The sequence below is a fragment of the Neofelis nebulosa genome, chromosome 8 (assembly GCF_028018385.1).
Source record: "Neofelis nebulosa isolate mNeoNeb1 chromosome 8, mNeoNeb1.pri, whole genome shotgun sequence".
Lineage (NCBI taxonomy): Eukaryota > Metazoa > Chordata > Mammalia > Carnivora > Felidae > Neofelis > Neofelis nebulosa.
Window position 1 is genome coordinate 81,183,775 of NC_080789.1, and position 19,846 is coordinate 81,203,620.

At 35.2% G+C, this 19,846-nt stretch overlaps 1 long non-coding RNA gene across 5 annotated transcripts in view; it reads left to right on the top strand.

The window, feature by feature from the left end:
- The window catches only part of LOC131519815 (uncharacterized), a 32,997-nt gene extending 14,704 nt beyond the window's left edge, over positions 1 to 18,293 (top strand). For 2 of the 5 annotated variants that reach the window (XR_009265810.1, XR_009265806.1), the window contains 3 exons: positions 5,384 to 5,572; positions 9,659 to 9,700; positions 11,543 to 11,685. This is a non-coding gene — a long non-coding RNA (uncharacterized LOC131519815). Of the gene's footprint in view, positions 1 to 5,383; positions 5,573 to 9,658; positions 9,701 to 11,542; positions 11,686 to 13,696; positions 13,877 to 16,760 lie in introns of those variants that run through there. The other 3 variants (XR_009265807.1, XR_009265808.1, XR_009265809.1) reach the window with 3 other exon arrangements.
- The last annotated feature ends 1,553 nt before the right edge of the window (positions 18,294 to 19,846 follow it).

A 19,846-nucleotide genomic window follows, 5' to 3' on the forward strand; every position in this document is an offset into this window, starting at 1 on the left:
TCATTTGACTTCTATATTCCTATCTTTTACTCTTGACCCTTGAAATACCTGCTAATCAAATAGCTCTTATCCATACTTGGACCCTGCAGCTTTAAATTTTTTTCTGTGTTAACCACAAAGGAGTCTTTTATATGCTAATTATGTCCTCTCAACCCTGCTCTCATGCATATATAATTTAAAACAAAAATAAGCCTTTTATCTTGTTGGAATATTGCATATGATATTCTCAGTGTATGTCATGTCCAATTCGAACTGCAAGGCAATATGCTATTCTTAACATCACTTTGCTTAGTCACCTACATCTGCTAAGTTACCATAGGAAGCCCTACTGAATTCAGTACCATCAGGACTTCGGGTGAACATTTTAGAAATTGACACCATCACATTCTGTTATGATTGCCCCTTTTGCTGTTTATACACCTCAACCTGGATTGTAAACCACATGAGGGGAAGGATGGTATCTAGTTTAAGAAGCACACTGAGCACACTGACTTGTTAGAAAACAAGGAGAGAGTAGAAAATTCAGCTAGTCCCAAGATTTCTGGCAGTGGGAAAGGTCACAACATTGGCTAGTATTCTCCTAAAGGGGAAAAAGGGAGGTGCCAGGAAACGAGGTTACAGTTATCATCAGAAAGCATAAGAGAATTAAACATCTCTGGTCTTCCCTTTTATAGATATATCTCCAATATATATTTAGTTGCATATGTACCTAATTAATTATGATGAAATAGACATAAAATTTATTATCTTAAACATTTTTAAGTGTACAGTTTAGTGGTATTACATGCATTCACATTGTTGTGCAACCGTTATCATCATTTATCTCTAAAACTCTTTTCATCTTGCAAAACTGAAACTTTGTACCAATTACACAATAAATCTCCATTCCCTCCTCCCCCCGACCCCCAGAACCTAGAAATTACCATTTTCTGTCTGGATGAATTTGAGCACTCAAGGTAACTCATAAAAATGGAATCAAGTATTTGTTTCTTTGGGACTGGCTTATTTCACTTAACAACGTTCTCAAGGTTTATCCATGTTTTAGCATGTGTCAAAATTTCCTCTCTTTTTTAAGGCTGAATACTAGTCTACTGAATGTATATATCACATTTTGTTTATCAGTTTTACTGTCACTGAACACTTGGGTTGTTTTCACCATCTGACTATTGTGAGTAATGGTGCTATGAACATGGGTATACAAATATCTCTTCACAAAGGTGTTTTCCATTCTTTTGGGTATAGATCCTGAAGTAGAATTGCTGGATCATATGGTAATTCTAATTTTAATTTTTTGAGGAAGCACCATACTATTTTCCATAGTTACTGCACCACTTTACATTCTCACTGAGCAAAAGGGTTCCAATTTCTCCACACCTTCACAAGCACTTGGTTTTTTTTTTTTTGGGGGGGGGGTGTTGATAGCAGTCACTCTAATCAGTGTGAGGTACTATCTCGTGTGGATTTGGTTTGTATTTCCCTAATGATTGGTGATGTTGAGCATCTCCTCATGTGCTTGTTAGCCATTTGTATAGCTTTTTGGAGAAATATCTATTCAAGTCATTTGCCCATTGTTATACTGGGTTCTTTGGGGATTTTTGGTTTTGGGCTGTCGTCCTTTGTACATTCTAAATATTAACCCCTTGTGAGATACATGATTTGCAAATATTTTCTCCCATTCCCTTTTCACTCTACTGATCATGCCCTTTAATGCACGCTAGTATTATGTAGTATGCACACTATGTTATGTAGTCCAATTTATCTATTTTTTGTTGTTTTTGCCTGTGTTTTAGTGTCATAGCCACGAAATCATTGACACATCCAATGTCATAAAGACTTTCCCCTATGTTTTCTTCTAAGGGCTTTATAGTTTTAACTCTTCACGTGTAGGTTTTTGATCCATTTTAATTCATTTTTGTATATGATGTAAGGGAAAGGTCCAACTTCATTCTTTTGGTAGGTGTCTTGCCAGTTATCCCAACACCATTTGTTGAAAAGACTGTCATTTCCGCATTTAATGGTCTTGGTACCCTTGTGAAAAATCATTTGGCCATAAGTGCAAAAGTGTAGTTTGGACTCTTTATTCTATTCCATTTGTCTGTATATCTGTTTGTATGCCGATACTACACTCTTAAATAGAATGGCTTTGCAGTAAGTTTTGAAATCAGGAGGTAATGAGACATCTGACTTTGTTCTTCCTTTTGAAGACTGTTTTGTTAATCGGGGTCCCTTGAGATTCCATATGAATTTTAGGATGTTTTTCCCTGATTCTTCAAAATAAACTGTTGAGATTTTGATAGGATTTTGATTGTATTGGGTCAGTAGGTCACTTTGGGTAGTATGGACTTTTTAACAGTATTGTCTTTCAATTTCAAATATATATTTAAGGCTGCGAACAAGAACCATTTCAAAAAAGCCCACTTATTTGGATGAAAAGAACTGTAAGCAATTTATTCTAGGCACCCAAATGTCAAACCCCAAGCAGTTGATGAGGGAGTGAGGATTGGAGTTGTTTGTCAATTAAAAAATTGAAACACATCAGTAGAGTTCACTAATCTGGTGGAGGAGAAACAACAAAAAATTAAATACAGCTTTGTTATTATTAAATTCCTATGTATACTAGATTTTATTTGTGTGTTTTTTATTCTACTTTTATTGATCTGTGTCTATGGTGACATGGCACTGTATTGCATTTTTAATTACTGTAATTTTATAATTTGGTTTAATGTTCATTGGGCCATTATCTATGCATTGTTCTTTTCTCATAAATAATTAGTCTTGCTCATTATTTTCTCAAGAAAGCTTTATGAAATTTTTATCAAATTTTAAAAAATTGTTTTAAAATTTAAAAAAGTTCTGATGAGAATTTTCATTTAAATTTTATTACATATGTGAATTAATTTGAAGGTACTTGATATCTTCATAATAATGAATCTTCAACATCCCAGAATGAGGTACACCTTTCCACTTATTCAAGATTTATCTAAGAAAAGTTTTATTAATTTTTTATGTACTTGTTAAATTTGATCTACTATATATGATATATATTACATAAGTTGGATTAGGCATTGGATTTTGAATGTTATCAAATATAATTTCTGTATTTTATCAATCAGGGATCGACCAGGAACACAGAAGGCACTCCATGTAATTCAGGTGCCAAGAGTTTAGTATAGGAATCATGGGCTTATGCAACTCTTAGAAAAACAGGGGAAACAAAGGTCAGGGAGTTCAAAAGTAAAGATTTCAGTTTGTAACACCACAGCAGGTAACTCTCAAGAATTCTTGAGAAAGCAGTATAAATCTCATGTGTGCTCATTTGTCAGTCTGCAACTGCCTCCAGAGAATAATGGCCTTTCCTTCTCATGCCCAATAAATCTCATGTCAGGGCTTCTTATTGGCAAATTCTATCTGTGGCGTCTTCTCTGCAATAAAAGGGTAGAAAAGTAATGTCAAGAGAACAACTATCTAGTCCAATTTAAGAAGATCAGTATTATTGCAATGAACATATAATTTCTTTTAATGTGATAAAATTATATTAATAGGTTTTCTAGTATTAAGCCATATTTGAAAAAAATTCCCTACCTCACTTTGGTGTATTTGGTAATATACTATCAACTTAAAAAGATTTTATTTAGTTGGGCTTTTTTGTATTATATTTATGAAAGATTTCTGCAGTTATATCATATTATGTTATTTTTTTGATTTTGTTACCAAGATTACATTTGCATTAGAAAATGAATTGAGAAGATTTCTATCTTTCCCTGTATTCTGAAAGAATTTAAATTTATCACATGGGAATTACCTATTGCTTGATAATTAGAAATAACTCACAAAAACTTCTGGGCCTGATACCTCTATTACTCGTTTCCCCCTTTCCCCCCACCTCAATTCCGTGAGTAAATATTGATCTGTGCTCTTCTTCTCAATTTAACCAATATTATAATAGAAAACTTTTCAAAGCTGAAGAAACATGTACATTTGCAATGGAAATAGTTCAATAACTGAATCAGGCTAAATTAATTAAAAGATACTAATACCTAGACATATTAGGATAAATATTTTAAATTTCAAAGACAAAACAAAATATTCTACAACATAGCAGCCCATTAACACAGATTGCCTGTAAAGGAGTAAAAATCAGATTGGCCCTGGGCTTTATTATAACACTGAAAAAGAAAACAATGTATCCTACTTTTGAGAGAATCTTCTATTACTCAAAAGTTCTAAACTCAGCTAAACTGTCCTATACATATGAAGTCAACAGAAAGACATTCTCATATACGCAAGGGGTCAGAAAATATACCATCTAAATATTCTTAATGAAAACATTTTTAAAGATGTGTCCTTGTCCAATGGGAAATGCATAAAAATAAACAATAAAAGGGAGAAGAAATTATAATGAAAAAATTGAAATGAGCATCAATGGCAGTTCAACACTGAGTTAAAGTTAAATATTTGTTGGAATTATTGATGCAAACCTGGTGCAAATGTCAAAACATTCTTAAGAGATGTTTAATAAAGGGGTGTCTGGGTGGCTCAGTTGGTTAAGTGTCTGACTTCAGCTCAGGCCATGATCTCATGGTTTGTGAGTGTGAGTTCGAGCTCCGGGTCAGGCTCTGTGCTGACAGCTGACAGCTGGGAACTTGGATCCTGCTTCGAATTCTGTCTCCCTTGTTCTCTGCCCACCCCCCCTCATGCTCCTTCTCTCTCTCTCTCAAAAATAAACATAAAAAAAGAGATGTCCAATACAAAATATTTTCTAAGATTAAGGGTAAACATTAATGGGATTTAAAATAGGGTAAGAAAGATTTTTTTAAAAGATTTGTAATAGTTGTGTGAGCTTGGATAGGAAACAATTTGTTTTTGTAGTCACTATTGGTAAAATAATAAATCTAACCATTTGATAAGATAATTTGGTAACACATTCTAAAACTTTTCTAAATCATATGACCCAATATGTCTACAATTAGAAATTTGTTCTAAGGAACAAGGAGATAACATGAAAAGACATATTGTCTTTACACTCTTGTTTATAATAGATAATATATAGATCTATCATCTCCTCTCCCACGCTTTGTTCTCCATATTTGTTTTCTAAATGCTGATTTTATTTTCTGCACTGTTGCTTTTCTTATGAAGATTATTTGAAATCCCATTGCATTTTTAATTTTTTAAATGTCCTCTTTTCTAATTCAACTAGTTTGAAATTTTGCCCTTTTTTAATTACCTCCCTTTGTCTCAATTTATATACTTGCTCTCTTCTGTCATTTTATAGAGATCACATTCTCCTGAATTTTAGTTAAAATACATATGAGATGTCATTTTTTAAAATATGGCTACACTTGCCCTATAACCAATGGAAATCTCTTGAACATTATGACAGGTGAATGGCACCCTTCCTTGGATTCTAGTGCTGTTGCTGAGATTAGCCATTCTTGCATCTCAAAAGGAAGATGTTAAAAGAAGAGTTAGCCAACTGTGTTCCTGGTGCTGTGCCAGCAGGAAGTTCCCTTTGAATGGTGCTGCAAACATAATAGCAGTGTGCTGACTCCAGCAACAATGTAAAAAACAGGTGAGAAGGATTTTCACATCTTAGGCAGGGGATCTACATATGAGGATATAAAAATATTCTGGGGGGAAAAGATAATGAGGGTCCAAACTATACTTATTTCAATGGAATTGAGAGGCTCAATCTGAGAAATATTTAATTGGTACTAATAGCAACATGGTGGCTTATTCATATGGGAATTGAAAGAGAGAAAGGACAGAATAGAGAATTATTCAGAAATATCTACTTTGGATGACTGGCTTAAAGATTAACTCTTAATTGAGACAGGAAATAAAGGAGAAAATGAGACTTCTGGAGTTTAGACAATAATTTGAGTTTGGAACTTACTTAGTTTGGGATATTTATATGAAAAATAGGTGGAAATGCCAAGTAGACAATCTAAAATATGGAACTAGATCTCAGGTTTTTGGAGGTGGAGATAAGGATTTGAGCATTATTAATAGACTGTAGTTAAAACAAAACCAACCAAACAAAAAAAATAAATAAATAAAAATAAAATCTCTGAATCAAATTCCCCTGGAAGAAGGTAAACAAGGAGAAAGATTTAAAAAAAAAAAAACAGAGCATCAATATCTAAGGAATGTTTAGAAGAAAATCTAGTGAAGGGGGTAGGAGGGAACAATTTAATAATTAGAAAAAGAACCCGAAGAGTATGGTGTCACAAAAGTCAAATTAGGAGATAAAAATTTTTTGTTGAACTATCTTATTTAGAGAAAAGAAAGAATGGTTAAAATGTCAAAAGGACCCAAGCCAAGAGTGGCCATGAGAGATGGTGATTCTGTCATTAGCAATCTCATAGAGACCCCTATCATATGGACTATACTAGAATGTTGTAGTGGATTGAATAGTAACAAAAAGATGACGAAACTTGGTTGACAAAGAAAAAGGAGGGCATATCTTTTAAATATGTATTAAACAGTTCTCTCTCTTTTTTCTCCTTAGTTCTATGTAAATTTTTACAAATATATAACTTAAGAAAAGTGCACAAATTATAAGCGTATATTCAATGAATATTCACAAAGTGAATATGGAACCACAAATAGAACCAACACACAGATCAAAAAACAAACTACCAGAATCTCAAGGGCCTCTTTTGTGTACCCTTCATTTCTCTACCCATCTCCCATCTTCTCCAAGCATAACTATTCTCTTGACATCTAACACTGTAGGTCTGCTTTGTTGTCTCTGTACCTGTCTTTTAAAATAAAATGTAACTAACATATTTCAATAGTTTAGGATAGTTATTATAAGCACAAAGTACAGGATGAGGCTGTAGCCTATTGGCCTCCATATCCACAGAGCCTGGTAGAGGGCCTGAAGCATCATAGGTGCTACAAAATTAATGGAATGAAAGAATACGTCTTCAAAATCAATTGCCACGCTACTAACCTTTCTACTACCCAAATGTTATTAGGACCTTCTCAGGGCCATTGCGATTGCTTTGGACTGAAATCATTCTCTTACCACAATGTACGAAAAAAAAAATGGTGGAATATAGCAAGAAAAATGCTTTATCAAATAATTAAAACTATTTATTTATATCCAGTTGAGAAATCTCTTTTAGCTTGCCTTCAGTATCTGAATCACATTCTGTTCATTATTTCTAGCACTGTTCAGGACTGCCTCCTAAGAACCTTCTGGAATAGTCAGTTCTGCAACTCATTAGCAAAAATCCCTGACTCACTTCTCTACTTCAGGCTCTTTTATAGCTTTAATAAATGTAGCTGTTGTTATTAATAGCAAGATCCTTAAGAACAGGGACTTATTTTATTCCTTAAATCATAAAGATTTATCCTAAGATCATATAGCTCTATCTATAGCTCCAAAGAGTTATACATTTTTATTGTAAAATATATTCATTTGTAGGAAAAAACAGCTGAGTGGAAATGTGATTAAAAAGCAACTGTCATTGATTTTGTATGGCTCTGTTAATTGCCTGCCATTCCTTCCACATATTCTCTATTTAATTTGATCTGATACCATTAAAATATTAACCTCAGGGAAACTTACAGGGATTCAAACATTTAAGATTAAAACCATAAGTTAAAGCTGCTTCTTTGCCCGTACTCTCCACGCTTGTTCCTAACAAAAGCAAAGATTAAATGGAATCCTTTCTTACATTTGCAGAGTGCCTTGAACTCACTTTGCCTGAACAATATGTCCATTATGACAAAGCGCTAAGATTGCTTTTATGAATAAGTATAGAGATACAATTTTTTTTCTTTTTGTTCAAAAAAGAATTCAAATCCTTTCTTTTTTTGGAATAGCTAGGTTGTATTGTCATATCAAAAGCTCACGTGTGAACATAAGGGTCTCTGTTATCAAAAACAAAGCAAAATATTGTTATATAAAGTATAATTTTTTGTTATAGTGAGCTATAGGGAGAAAAAAATAAAATCTGAAATATCCCACCCCTTTCAGAAGAAGAGATTTTTTGAATTGTAAATATTTTATGTGAAAGAATACCAATTGGTAGTCCTAGATATTCTAGAATATTTATTAACTAGCCCCTATCTACTTTAATTTACATAGAAAACACAGATATAAGTGATTATTGAAGCAAGTGCAAAAGCACAAAAGCAAAGAAATATAAAAGGGAAAAGGGCAGAAAAAGCAATTTGGTTGTTTCAGAAAGTGTGGGCTCAGGATAACTACTGATTTACCAAAAAAATTAGCTTTAACCTTCTTGGTAGGGGTGGAAAAAATATAAGTTGCAGAATTTTTCTTTAAATAACAAGAATCACACTAGTTAGAAAAAGTTCTTCCTGCATTAAAGTCAAAAAAGTTAATTTTGTAGATCTTCTTATTGAACATACAGAACAAAACAATAGTTATTTTTTAAAACAGATTTTATAAAAGTTTCCGAAATATTGTGGGCATTATGGAAGTTTATATTATAATATATAAGCTGTGGTGCTTTCAAGGCAAATGTAAACTTTATTAACTGGTTTTTCATGTCAAATTTTAAACTACCAACATTTCATATCTTTAATCATCTTTCCATTCGTGAAATGTCTTTTAAAAAGCAAAAATTCAAAGGTAAGAGGAGTGAAGAAGGGAAGAAGCAAGGAATTGACATCATTATTTATTGACAAATTCATTTTTGTTGACTACAGTATCCTTGTTATTTTTTGGTTACCTTTCCTTGGATTTATGATGCATGAAGCTATGAATAACCTAGAAAATTATTCTAAACGCTTCAGAATATGGCAGCAACGACAGGACCCGTATTTCCGATTCAGTCTCCTAGTTTTTCCACCGAACAGCTTCTTCGTTTCTTCAAATATGTGGTTTTATAGTATATAATAATTTCACACGTTTATATCAGCACAGTGAGCATTTAATACTTACAACATGGGCAAAATACTAGATGTTTCTTTCTGGGGAAATAGGGACCTATGTCTAATCATTCAACTGCCTTTTTTTAAAAAACTGCTTTATACATTAATTTTAAAATTACTTCTGTGAGAAAAATATTTTATCAGTGAAAGTAGGTATACAGATAGCAATGTTTTCTTCCTCATACATAATGTTTATTTCCTTGTGGTCCTGCTGTTTCGTCACACATTTTCTACACTTTTCACTTTCATCCCAAACTGCTAAAACAGAATCTGAGAATACAAAATTCTCCGAGTGCGAAACATTGCAGATTAAGAAATGGTACTTACAAACTACCTAGGGTGCTGCAAACTTCTGGCAATTAATTTCAATTAAGTTATTTACAAGGTGCGCCACTACTAACTTGTGCCCAGATGTTGCAGTTGGCAAAATGTGATGGCCACCAATGTAGTCAATTTCAGTAACAATCACTCATTGATGGAATTCTCACACCGAATTCACAGCACCTTCGTAACATTAGAACATGATGTCATCACCCTTTGCCTCATCATAACCGTAAAAATGCCAATACGAGTTGCAACAAATTACTGCAGGCAATTGCTGAGTTCTAGAGATGTTGTAGTGAACACCTGGGCTGGCTCAGAATCTAGCAGCTTTCAAAGCTTCGTTACCAGATGTTTGTGGAACAACTTATGCGTGTTATGGAAAACATACACTTTTTTTTTTTTCATTTGCATGAATGATTACCAGGTCTTTGGAAGTGGTGGAAACACATGTTTCATGAAAAAAAAGGTTAGTAATAAGATTTTATTAGGGAAATATTTTTTATTAAAATCAGCATGGTTAGTCTTTAACATTGTGAATTAAATCTGTGTAATCATGTTTATACCCAATTATTTGTTTATATAGTAAAATACATCTTCACAAATTAGGTAAGTGGTACAGGGGATTATACCTTTCTTGGGTGAAGAAACAAGAACTTAGGAAAGTTTTATTAATATTAAAATAAAAAATCAGCTATGTAAGTGCCTGATTTTGTTGATTAATTTTGCATATTTTTAGACTAATATTCATTTAATAATTATGTCTTCCTTTCCTTAAATATCCGACATCTTCCTGGAAAAAGACAGAGACTGTTTAAGATTGTCTGTATGTTTATCTTGCCATTCATTTAATATAATATTGACTCTCAGTATAATTTTAGAAAAAAATTGCATTTTGTAATTCAAATAAAAATATTTTTAGAAAAGCACATATCTATGTCATTTCAAACTATATTCTCCAACCATAATGAGAATATGAGTAGGAAGAAAGCCATTACTAATTTTTTTCATGGATTTATTTCTTCAGGGATTATTTTTAATTCAAGGAAATTAAAATGATAATTTTTAATTTTTTAACAATTGAAATACTAGTCCTATTAAAATAAACAGGTCTCCCCTTTATTAAAGTTAAACCATTGTTCCCATTGTAATTCACTGCATTTTTTTATATGGACCACATTTTCTTTCCTCTGGGCAACTGCAAGTAGTTGTTAAAACTATTAACAGCTGTCTGGTAGCTGTTAGATTCTCAGTGATTTCATTTAGTTCAAAAGAACTCTAAATTTATCCAGGTGTTAAATATATTAAGTCCTGGGTAAAATCAAAGGATATTCTATTAAGGATGCCTTTTAGGATTTGATGAATACTTTATGTTCATAATGGCCAAAGGATAAAAATATATATTTCTGCTATTTACTAAATGAACAGGTAAGTGACTGTTAAAAAAAAAAAAAAGAAAAAAGAAAAAAACAAAGAAAGAAAGAAAGAAAGAAAGAAAGAAAGAAAGAAAGAAAAAAAACTCTGTCTTGTTTAAGAAGCAAATATTTCAACACCTCTACTGAGAAATGAGAATTACACGTACCATTAAAACAGACCTGTTCACTATCAGGGCATAAACTGAATGAAGTGCCAGAAGCAAACACACATTAATAAGCTGGATAGTAATGAAAAAACCTCATTGCAGCTTTAACACTTAGAAGATGGACACACATCACTCGTTGCACTGCTGTGAAGTTCATGGTGGTCCTGGGGTGCTGCCCTGATGACTTAGTTTGCCTTTCCTTCTTACATGTCCAGGAATCCCTCCACATCTCTGGGGAGTCATTATAAGCTACGGGCTGGTGCTGCTTGCAGGCGCCTCACGGGCAACTCTGGGGAGGCGCAGCCCAGAGATATACTGAGAGTCACTGTGGAGCCCACATTTTCTCATTCCTTGTTTGTTATAAGACTTGGGCCCAAGGGGGTATGAAAGAATGCCACATGAATATAGTCCCCTATGTTTTGTTAAGAAAATGTAAATGTCTCACTGTTGCATTTTTAACCCGAAATGATCCTGAAAGTTTAATCTTGGCCCAAAGGCAAACTAACAGAGTACCTCTTAGTGCCTATGTTAAAAATGAGCTGCAATTTGTTTTTAGTCCTTGGGACATTTTTACACTCCCATTAAATAAAAGAAATAATCACAAAGGAAATTAAACCACAAAGAAAATATGTTAAAGCTATGTTTAGCATCTGACCTAAATATATAAAACAAAGGAAATACATGGTTGCGGTTAAGACTTGGTCTTTAACCAGTCTGTTGCATCTACAGCACACAGTAACATGGTAACAATATGTCAGAGAGATTCTTAAGCTCCAAACAACATATTTGGAAGAAGAGTGAAGTATTCCACTGTTTCTTCATTTGAAGTAAAACTTCCAGTTTTAGAAGCGTCAGCAATGTTGAGAAGGTCAGAATTGGTGAGTTGGGGATATTTACTAATCATATTTCCTCCGTATGCAAAGATTGCCAACGATGCCAAAAGTTGAACATCCACCATCACCCGTATTGGTACAGCGTGAAGGTCTAGCCTCCACCAGCAATCTGGTCAAAACGATTCCCATCCAACTCCCCACCCCCCTTATATTTCCCAAAGAAAGGAACAGTTAAAGGAGTTCAGTCAGTGCTGGCCCCCAGTATGTCTTTCAGTTGTCCAATGGCTTATTATATGTTCGAAGTAACACACCACATTTCTCCTCTGCTCCATCTGATGTCCCTAAACATATGTATCAGTGAAAGCATGCCAACAAGAGCAGCACTCAAAATCTTTGCTTTATACCTGAAGGGTAGTTCTGACATCACTCAGTCTGAGACCCAGGCTTTCACCACTGCATGACTCTGTCATTTTGAATCGAACCTTCAGGACTTCAGCCATTCTAAAAATTTAGTCCGGTTCAACTTGCAAGTAGTTATGTACATATTGGATCATATGACAAAATAGGAATTATTCATTGGCAATTAAGTTCTTCATATTATGAAAAGATTAATACAACGTTTTTATTATTCCCCGGAGGCATTGCACAGTAGGTATGATATTTATACAATGTTGCTCTGCAGATTAGTATATTGGATCGCTAAAAATCAGCTGTGTTCCAAATAATCTAAGCCAATCAGGGAGTTAAAGATCCTCCTCATGCCTGGGGAGTGGTTAAAAGAAATCCACTAGAGTAGCAAGACATGCTCCTATCTAAGACAGCACATTGGGTCTACTCCAAGGAGCTATGGGAAGAAGTGGAGTTCTGCTATCCTCTTGGCATGAATCTTACAGAAATTTATAAATGTGTCTCAAGAAGTTTGTTTTTGTTAAAAGAATATTTGATAACATCTTAAGTTTTCTTCACTCTTTGCGAAGATATTTTCTACATTTTCTCACTTAATTGCATCTCAGCTTTCTCCACGAAGTTCAGATGACCTGACTATTTGGGGGGGATTTGGTATCAGAAACAACCAGGAAATTTACAAATGGAATAGAGGAAAGAAAAAACGAGTTCTTTGTTAAAGTACTTACTTCTATCACGATTAAATTTAAAGAACTTACTTCTATAATGATTAAATTTGGCCTTTATTTGAAGGTGCCCTTACAAACTGCATCAAAGCAAACAGGAGTCTATCAGTGTAACACAAAGTGTCTACGGAGGTGGAGAGTTAGCCTACCTAGAAATAAGCCATCATGCCCTAGCATGATTGGGAGCTGCCTCATTGGGAGATGCTAAAGGGGCAGCCTTTAGCATCCGCGCCAAAACCTTCACTCAACAGCTGTTGAAGTCCTGAGAGACAACCCACAGAGCGGCTCCAGGACAAAATTAGCCTTGGGAGTTTCCTGTCCCTTAATTAAATTTCAATTGCTTTCTGCAGTGACAGGGCTCCAATTAGAGGACCAGTTCAAAGAAAATCTAATGTAGTTACCTGTGGCTATCTCATGAGCTTTAATGCAGCGCAGGGTTTGGAGCGTTCGATCTTAAGTGAGCCTGCTCTATCTGTCTTAACAGTGACAAATTTAATTTGTGTAAATCATGAAGCCCCGAGGGAAAGTTGCTTTCTTTTGTTGAGCTTTTCCCCTAAGTGTTCTAATCCACATATATGAATCACACATAAATACAGTTCTTGGGGAGACTATTTCCCTTTGTGCAACATGAAGTGTACTTCCCACAAAAGCCACCCACAAAAGTTGGGTCTAAGATTTTCACACACTCCAACAACTACTAACACCAAATAATGCTGGCATGTTATAAGCATTTCCTGTATACTTAGTGTTCTCAAATAGTAATGAAGATCCCAGAAAAGCATAGTAACGCATTTTGTGATCATCTTCAAGAGGTCCTCATGACATTCTCAATGTCTCAAACCTTCTCAAAGCCGAATACATAATGAGTTCTTCAAAATGTCACTTAAAATTTGTTCCTCTTTCCTTCTACTTGAAATTAGCATGGACCATCCATTTTCAGTCAGCATTTTCAAAAAGGATCAACTGAAACTTGAACAGGCAAAAGGAAAAATGTTTCCACTTCTACCAGACTTAAAAGAAGTTGGGCATCTTTTCATATTTTTCTTATTAGCATTGTAATATAAAACATCTGTAATAATTTAGTAAATTAAATACATTAAAACAACAAATAAAAGAAGCTGTAATGAATAAAATACAGAAGACCCCATGCAGCTGCCTGTTCTTTTCTTGACGAGCAGCAGAGTCAAGTAGCTGGAGCCATGAGTAACTGTTGGCAGGAAATAGACCCACGAACAGGATTGAGAGCTGCTGTGCGCTAATATGAAAACCAGCTTTTATTTATTTCATCACCTTTGTAACAGAATGTTATATTCTGCCATTTCTCTCCAATTTTCTTACCCTCTGTGGAAACTGCAGCCTCATAACTTCTTTTTCCTGTATTGTTCTTGTCTGATTCCATTTTCTCTTACCTGTCAGTGCTCCTTTCTGTCTTTCTGTTGTCGGAACTACCACCCGTATCCAAACTGTTATTTCCTACAGGTTTCCGAAAAGGTTTTGAGCTCCTATCTTCCTCCTCAAGTTGAACCATTATATGGTAGTCAAATACCTTTTCTCAAATAACTCAAGTAACTCTCAAACAGGAACTTAGAGTGACAGAAAACTGCTTAATGGGAAAAAAAAAGTCTAAATTCTCTGACCATAGTGCTTATGGCCCTCTATCATCCGGGCCCTCTGAAACTATCCATTTTCATTTGTATAATTCCACCAGTAGTCCAATAGTCTCTTAGCTTCATGGAGGCCTGTTTCTACTACATCCCTAGTTTATACGCACATATCCATGGCTCACAGCTCTTTGCCTTTGTATATATTCATCTCCCAAGAATAAATGATTTGTACGTTTCTTTCATCGTGGCAATCCACATCCAGGGAATATCATCAAGGGTGAGGCATGGTAGAGTAAAGAATGCAATAAAATACTGAGTGGTCCAGAGTATGGCTCAATGGGAAGAGCAGGTCCCACAAAAAAAAGGCATTACAATTTAAGTTATTTTTTTAAAGTACTACTCAAGAAAACATAAGTAAACCTGATTTGACCTGTGGACCATAAATGTGCACCCTCTGAGGTATAACCACTATCTTCCTGTAAGATCTGTTAAAAATTGGCCTTCAGAAAGTCTTACTCAAAGTTTTCATCCTTTTTCTTATTTTCTGTTTCCTCAGAAATTTACATGCAGTTTGGCTTACATTGCTATACATTTGCTTATGCTGTCTATTTTGTTCATATACAGATATATTATTTTCTCGATTATTCAGGAAACCTATTTGGGGAGAGTAGAGGTCATGTGTTTTGATTCTTTCATCCTCATGTTCTAGAGACAACTCTCCCTCCCACTTGTATATAAAACATGCTTACTGAGCATAAAAACAAATTGATAAGTCAATATATTACCGAGGTAGGATCTTTTGAAAAATTGTCTCTCTTACTTACATGTAGCATTTTCTCTAATTTCTTAGAAAGAAACAAATAGTAAAATAAGAGAAAGGGGACTATGAGATTTAGAGTGATATGAAGAGAGGCAAACTGGTTTTTTGGTAGTTTCTTAGTGCTAATACATCCACTGTCAAGAAAGTTAAGTCACATACCAAAATAGCACTGGATTAGGACTTCTCATTTTATAACCTTAGCCAAATAATTTAATATTCTAGGGAATGTTTCCTTACGTATAAAATGGTATATTTGTGGCAGGGGTGTGGACAAGGTGGGGGAGTAGCTTTTCTGATGGGCACATTTTGGAATATCTGCTTAGTCTACAGCCATACCCTTAACTAACTCCTACTCCACCCCCAAGCTACAGGGATATACTCCCCAAAACCATTGTAGACCATGCATTCATTTCTGGCCCATGGCTGATTGGACTATGAGTTGGCATCAATCAATGTCTCTTCCCCAAGGCTTAGTAACTGTGGTGGAGAGAAAATTTCAGTATTTAATGTTGTTGAGCATATTTAATGTCATGGCACGTAAACCTGGGCCATATTCTACCTTACTGACCAGGATACAGAGGAAGCAGGATTAGAAAATATAGAGAAATTAAATGGAGACAAGAAATAAGTGATAGAACCTGCCTGGATTCATGGCACCCTTTCTATTATCAGTTCCGGTTACTCTCCTTTTCGGTTACGAGAAACAAACAGTCCTAACCTTCCATATTTTTCTCTGCCCTAAAGTTCTGTGGAGCTACACATGTAAGTTTTCTCACCTGTAAAATAGAGGCTGTGAGTAGAAAAGCAGTTAACAGAGTAGTTCATTTTAGTGGGACTTTCAAAACCAAGTAGTCAGCCAAAACTGTCTGCAAGAGCTACATTTCCTGGGATAGAGGCAAAATTTGTCATAATGACACATATCTTACTTTCCACCTGAGGTGATGATATGGAATTCAGAAAAAAAATAACCTAAAAATCCATGAGGATTACTAAGGTAATATCTAAAAGCAGTCTTAAGTTTCCCAAATATAAGAACCATATGGATTTAAAGCACCTTATGCATTTTGTTTCTTTTTACATATGTAAGAAACCTGAGGAGAGACTCGAGCATGTTATACATAATTGTCATAAAATTACCCATAATGCTTTCAACTTTATACAAAATAATCCTTATTGAGTTGTTTTAAAGTTACTGTTTGATCTATCAAGTAGACTCAATAAAGAAAATAATTCAAAAGACTATGATAAGTACGGCACTCTTACACATTGAGCTGAAAGAGTGTCAATTTCAGTATTCTTGCAATTTTTAGCTGGTGGCTTCACTCCACATACGCTTCTGTGTAAGTAAACACAGTAGAATTCTGCTTTAGGGAGAAGGGCTATTAACATAGAGGCTGGTTTACTACAGATCAGTGCCCTTAGAAACATAACTACAGATGAGAAAAACCTAATATGAAAGAATTATTCCCAAAAGCAGATGTTTGTAGTAACGTCCCTAATAAGAGCATCTCTTTAGAATAGCACCTCTTTATTGTAGCTTAAAACTCTTTTATTTCTCAGAAAGAGAACAAGGAGGAGGAAGAGAAGGGGGAGGAAGAAAGAGAAGAGAGAAGAGAAAAAGAGAAAAGAAGTGGAAAAGAGGAAGAGGGAAAGAAAGCTTACCTTCATTTACCTCTGTTCACACTCAAACTTCTTGATAGTAACCAACCTTGATGTTGTCACTGACTCCTCTCCTTTCCACTTGTGAATCCATTGCAATCTGGCTTCTCCCTCCTTCATTCAGAAAATTGTCTTGTGATGGTCTCCAAAGGCCCTGGGGCTGCAAAATTTAACGGGCACTGGTCAATTATTATTGCAACAAATTTTTCCTAGAATTCATAATATTTACCAAACTCCATTTGAAGTGCCTGCCTTTCTTTATGTAGTGGTTACTTCATCACCTTCTATCTCTATTTGCTCTATTTCCTTCCCCCTCCTTGGCTTCTTTTTTCTACATTAGGTCCTTTCACACCCTGGTTTTCCTCTAAGATTCTGTCCTTGCTCATGTCTGTTCTCTATATACTCCTCGTGGCACACTTATCCATTCCTGTAATACCAGGTACCATGTATTTATGACTCGACTTTTTATCTTCACCACAGACCATTCCCTTGAACTCCAGATTTGTGCTTCTAGGCTCCTACCAGACACGTTTAGTAGATATATCACCAACACCTTAAACTTATCCAACATTAAATCCCCTTTATGTTCTTTCCAATTCTCCACTTGGTTTGATTTTAGTGTCCAAGTCAGAAGCTTTAGGATCACTTCCTCTTTGTTACTCACTTACCCAGTAGGTCATTAAGTCTGAGTCTATGGATATCTCTGGAATCCACTCCATGACCACAATTTCTGTCTTTCTTCAGACTCTCATCATTTCTAACCTATCCTGTTGCACTAGCCTCGGACCAGACCTCCCTGCCTACAGGCTTTCCCACCTTCCTTTCCTCCTGAATCTGTATTCTACACTATTGCCTCTGGTACCTAAAGTACAAAACTAATCAGGACACTTCTCTGATTAACACCTTTCAATGACTTTTTACACCTATCAGCTCCTTTCCTTGATAAACATAAAAGGTCCTTGACAGTCTGGCTTCTCCCCCCCTTTATGATTGTGTCTCCCTACTTTCCCTAACTCACTGCCTCTGGTTCAGCCTTAACTGTCTTTTTGCAGTTTCCCAAACATGCCAGGCTATTTCACATCTCCAAGGTTTCGGAGAGTCTGATGCATTTGCCTGAAATGCTCTTCCCCTCTCAGGCAACTGGCAAATTCCTGTTCAGTATTTGAAAATTCCATGAACATCACCCCCACCCCCACCCCACATACATGTGCATCTTCCTATTACTTTTTCATCCATAAGCATGGAGGTATACCTCTCTATTAGCATTTTTCTCACTGTGTCATAGTTTATAACATGGGGGGGGGGGGTCTCCATGAATCCTTGAGGTCCCTGAGAAATGTCTTTATTTCAGTTTAAACTATGCCTGGCGTGTAATACATGCTGAATGCATGTTGGTTGAATGAATAATAAATAAATACAGACAGTATTAGAACAGCTAGTTGAAAGTGTTTGGTATTCCTTTCCTGCACCATTTGGACAATAGGTAATATTACGCAATAATTTTCTTAAATCGCTTAAAAGCTGAGTTTCAGAGAAGCAGAGAACTGCATAGTAAAGCAAACATTTAAGAACCAGATTCATTTATAACAAAAGAAATGGTTACTTAACTCAAGACAAGTATATGAACTAAAAGAAACTTTTGCCTATTGCTACTAACTGATGAAATAAGAGCAATTAGGTTTGGCTTTCTCATTGTTAATTCTTCCACACGAAATATTTGGAAAATTGTATCCAATCTTACAGCCTGTGGGGTCAATTCTGCCCAGCGAACAAAACATGGACGTGTGCGTCACCATCTACCTTGCAAAATCCTCTAGCAGGCTTGCATCTACATGCACGTCTCTGATTTTATAAGATCCTGTACGTGACAACAAACACATCAACAGTGTGTCTAGACTACCAGGTCGTATTCAGAAACTTATGACTTCAACAGGGGTGGAGATTGTGGGGGAACAGAGCCTAGATCGAGTGAACTTCTAAATAGAATAGGTATTTGTGTGTTCCGGAGAAAAGGGAACAAGGAAAGAAGCATGTTAACAAAAGAATGACTTGTCATAATTCTGGGAATCTTTGGAGCAAAGAATTATGAACTTAAATAGTCCAATACCTGGATAATTGTAATGCCGGATATAGCTTTTCAGGAAGAAGAGTTCTACTAATTCCGGATGGGAATGGGGTGAAGAATAATAGTCAACAGTGCAGATTAAGATCAGTTTGCAAAGACATTTCCATTTAAATGAAACTTCCTTCTTTGGATGATAGGTGATATCAGATTGAAAAAGCAGTGACAAGTTGGAGGAATAGTTCTCTCAATAGGAAATAAAAGTAAAGGAACCTCCATGAGCCATAGGCCTGGTCAAAGCTTTACCTCTTAAACACTTTGAACCCTATCTTTCCCCTTTTTATCTGTAATAGTTGCTCATATGTCCACTAATAATTTTGCTCTTTACTTGGGGTGACTTGCTCTTCTTGTTTGGAGTGACTTTGCCAAGCCCAGAAACCGGAAGCACTAGACACAATACAGCCAAATTCTACTAAACTGCAAGTCAAACTTGAACACCAAATGCATGGAAAACAAGAAATAGACTAGCATTAACTGTGTGTTACTTTTTAATCTTCTTAGCATAGCTATGAAAAAAATTATCCCATTAATATTTCACCTACATCTTTAAATTACCAGTTGTGAGTAAAAATAATAAATAGTAAGCTGTCATTAATTTATATTCCATTAATTGGAATTTATAATGAAAAAAAAAAGCCTTTGACCTTTGATCAGACGCAGGTTCATCCAACTCAGGTCTCTGTCTCTGGCAAGACTAGTAAGAGGATATCTGATGGGGAATTGTGTGGTTAAATTGCCTAATTTCAAACTAAAGTATTTAGAGCCATACTCCCCAATTCTCCATTTTCCTTTAATTAATGTTAATTTTGTTATGCAATAATTCTTTAACCCATTAATGTATGTAGTCTCCATTCTTTTCTGGAGG